Genomic DNA, 4572 nt, shown 5'->3' with positions numbered 1-4572 from the left:
ATTCTTTACACAAATTATTGATGCATATATGTAAGATGTCAGTATTTCAATTTCAACATTTGTATAAATTTCTGTTGATGCTTTCATTAGAACCTTTTATCCCTATATGACTGAAAATATATATGATAAAATTCTGTGGGGGGGATTAGTAGTCAATAGTAGTAAGCAAATGGCACTGAATGCATTCTCCAGTACCAATACATATTTCTGTTTAACATCACAAGTTCTCTTCTACCAAATACTCCTGTATCCATCGCCCTTAGGAGCTCTCTGTAGCAGCTGCTCTTCTTCCTCTTCCTCCCATAGATTGCCCTGCCTTGCAGTTAACACAAACCAGTATTTCAATATGTACCTGATCCTGCTGTGTTCTACATAAAAAACAACTGCCCTCTCCTTTGAGTTTTAAGACATCCTTGTCATCCTAGTCTAGAAAAAGGGATAGCCTACTACTGCCTGGGTCTCTGATAGTTCACAGGTCTACCATTTCATCTCATTTCTAGTGATTAATTACTAGAATCGCTGTGATCAAAGTAAGCTCCATCATTATTGCTAACATTAGGATCACTCTTGTTTATAAAGTGATATTGATCACTATATATATATATATGTATGTATATATGTATATATATATATATATATATATATATATATATATATATATATATTCTAATAGCAAAGCAGAACATTTGGACCAGTGTTTTCACTCCATAAAAGATGTCTCTCAAGCCTGGTGTGGTGGATCATGCCTTAAATACCAGCTCACAAAAGGCAGAGGCAAGTGGATCTCTGTGAGTTTGAGGCCAGCCTGGTCTACAGAGGTAGTTCCAGGAAACCTTGTCTCAAAAATACCTAAATAAATAAGACACCTCTCTTTTGTCTTCACATCACAGTACCCAGGGCTACCTTAAACTGAAACCCTTAGCTAGAATCCCCTGGTCCCTCCGTGTGGTTTAACCCAGCCTGGAAGTTTCTATGATGCCATGTTTCTGAACTCTGAATTATGTAGATAAAGAATGTTGTTTCATTTTTTAAATATAAAATGTTTGTATTACTAAGTATTAATTTTCTCTAACTTCAGATTTCCACATCTGATCTCTAATATGGCCTATTACAAGCACATTACAAGCAAGAAAAACATTTTTTAGACAGGGTCTCCTGTATTGAGCTTAGGCAGGTTTTGAAATAAGCATCTAAACACCTCCTGGGTGCTTGGATTGCTGACAGCAGGCCACCAAACCTTGTTTATATCATTCTGGGGGCCAAACATAGGGTCTCTTGAGTACTTTGTGAACTGAGCTGTATCCCCAGCCAATTTCATAGCGCAGGATGAAAGCTGTATAAGTGTTTACACTATATTCAGTTGTTCTGTGTACATACCACCCTAAGGAAAGAAAATATCTGATGAAGACCAGTACAGGAAGAATGAGAGTTGCCTCAAAGTATAGCAATGTGGTGTTAAATTGTAGTTCAACTATAATCTGGAATGAGGTAATTATTATTAGGTTTGGGAGTAGGACACACACACACACACACACACACACACACACACACACCACACGCACACACACTTTGAGACAGGGTCTCCCTATGAACCCACTGTGTAGACCAGACTGACCTCCAAACACAGCAACCTGCCTACCTAGGCCTCCCAAGTGCTATGATTAAAGATATTCGTTGGATTTTAAGAGAGTTTCCCTACGTAGCACAGATTGACCTGGATTCTCTGTTCTTCTGCCTTAGTCACTGGAAGAATGTGTGTCCTCTCTGACTGGCAATACTTAATATATTTAATACAATTTAAAATAGTTACTTAAATGTAGGTATTTTTTAATTGGGTTTTGTTTTTGTTTCTTTGAGATAGGGTCTCACTATGTACCCTTGGGTGCCTGGAACTTCCTGTGTAAACTGGACTGGCCTTGAATGCATAGAGACATGCCTACCTCTCTGCCAAGTGCTAGAATTAAAGGTCTGTGCCACCACGCTCCACACTCCCCCAAAGTTAGGCCATTTTAAAAGTGAGATCCAATGTAATAAATCTCAATTAATAAAATTAATTACAGTTTTGTAATGATTTCCTTAGACAGGGAGCAGTGGGGGATATTTATTATCCTCATCATACTTTTGAGTTTTACAAAGTAGCCTAGCCCAGTATCACTAGTAAGCATATTACATTGTCAAAGCCCATCCCCATAAAACTTGCACATCAGGGATGAATCAAGAGTGTTCTATGAGGGAAGAACTGAGCTGTGGGAGTCTTGGCTCCATAAGGTGGCTTTGGGGTTTGGGAAAGCTGGCCAGGGCTGGGGCCTCAGGCTTTAACTGTAAATGTGCTAGCTCATTTCAGATTTAAGGAAAGGATCCTTGCTGTTCTGACCCATCTTGGAAGCCCTTGGATGATGGGCACCATCTCGCCTTTGGCACCAGACCTTTTATCCTTTCTCTTTGCTCACCCTCACCCAACCTCACCTGCTACACTCATACTGAGGTGTTTGAATGACTTCAGACTGAGAATCACTGGTTGGCAGAGCTAATCTCTTAGAGGTCTGTTGGGCATCCTGAGGCCCCAAGAGCACCAGTGGGTAGTGGAAGAGCTCCACACAGCTCACATATTGGTCCCTACATCCCTCAGCTCCTGCCACTTCCCCACCCCCCCCCACTCCTTCCTCTCAACTCTCCCAGTTCCCAGAGATGATGCTGACTTAGTTGTCTGCCAGAGCAAGACCAGATAACCAGAATTTAGACCCTAGATCCACCTATCACCACGTGCTGTCCAGGCACTCCTCCCATTTCCTTTTCCGTCTCCACTGGACCAGTTCCCTCCCCAGGGCTACATCCACAGGTAAGATGATAAGATGCAATCAGATACCGACAGTGTAGGCGTTAGCTGCCTTACAGGGAAAGGCTTTCACTGGACACAGGTGTGGTATCCAGCAGAGTCAGACTCCACAGATTCAGATGGGACAGAGACAGTCATATCTGTGTCACCAACTCTGCTGGTTCTGGAGGGGTGATGGTGGGAAAGAGTAACTCAGCTTTATTTAGAAGAACCCCAGGGGCGGGGGTGGGGGATGCTGCACTTCGAAACTTCCCAGCCAGGTCCTGTGGAGTCCTGGCCTCTCTGCTTCTGTCCGAAGTGCAGCATGCCTTCTAAGGGCAAGCCATAATTTTCCAGCAATGACCTCTCTTTCTTTTTGTAGTGCAAATCTCCCTCTCGTTAGAAGGAGATCTTAAGATTACTAATCAAAACTGAACACCACTTCCAGTCAAAGCAAGACCCACTTCTAGGATGGCAGGCAAAATGCAGCCCAAGAGAACCTATGAGAAAAAAATTTCCTAAATGTGTCCTCCAACTTCAGACCTCAACAGATCCGCCATATCCCATATCGTAATTTGTGCCGGGTCAGTGTAATTGGCAAGCCCAGGTGAACTTGTCGTGTTGGGGCTACCAAATAGCAACCTCATCTGGAAGGGCCCCAGAACAGTCATTGTATTTCAACAAAACCATCGCCAGAAGAAACAGTGATGATAAAGTGGGAAGATGAAAATATAAATCTTACTATACGGTTGGAATCCCCAAAGCATCACAATCATTTTTAGGAAGCTTTATTTTTAAATCAGGGAATGCATATTGGCTCTGCTTATGAAAATGTAAACACTTTACCGCAGAGGCCTTTGAAATTCTTCTTCAACACGTTGCCAATTTCCTCCCTTGCCACCAAATCACCTTCTTGCAACGTGCTCAAGTGATTACAGAACCCAGTGAAAACCAGTCTGTTCAGGGTGGAACTGTGGATTCCCCAGCTCAGGCTCTACTACTGAAAAACATCCCCAAGCCCCAAGGGAAGTTGCGTTCAAGGAAGAGCTACTTCATAGACAGAATAGTCTGAATAAAGTTAGCTAATCTCTTATGTAAATTGAAACTAAGAAAACTGCACAAAGTTCTCTCAGTGTGTTTGCTTTCTGGTGTGTTAGCTTTCTTCCTGGAAGCGTGAAAGAATCCAGAAGGTGTTGTGTGTGTGTGTGTGTGTGTGTGTGTGTGTGCAGGGTCAGCTGACCTGTGGATTTGTCTGGCTCGCTCTCCTGGATCTCTGGTCCTGTAGGTCTTTGGGAGGCCTCAGTATCTTCACTTTAATGCCTGAGATGGATTCTGTTATCAAGAGGTTCCTGGGTATGATTTCCATATATAGGTCAATATTGCTTATTTAAAACCATATATTTTGCTTAACTGTTTTTAAATGTAGGGAAGATGTTTATAGTGTAGTTAAGCATATTTTGGACTCCAAGTAGGATAATAACTGAAAATCAAAGAAGGGATCATTTCACAAAATGAAAAGGAGACCTTTTAGCATTTGCAGAGGGAAAAGAATCTCAAGAGATCCCAGATTTGTATAATTAGAGCTGATGTTAAGAGGGGAAGACGCGGCTCTTGCTTTCTCTTGCTCCTGCTTCCTTACCCTCTTCCCCCTCTTTCTCTGATCCTCTGCCCCCTCTCCACGTGCTCATGGCCAGCCCCTACTTTGCATGTTCTCTCTCTCTCTCTCTCTCTCTCTCTCTCTCTCTCTCTCTCTCTCT

This window comes from Mus pahari, chromosome 6 (genome assembly GCF_900095145.1).
Source record: "Mus pahari chromosome 6, PAHARI_EIJ_v1.1, whole genome shotgun sequence".
NCBI lineage: Eukaryota > Metazoa > Chordata > Mammalia > Rodentia > Muridae > Mus > Mus pahari.
The sequence above is the reverse complement of the archived record's forward strand: the minus strand, read 5'-3'. Positions refer to the sequence as shown.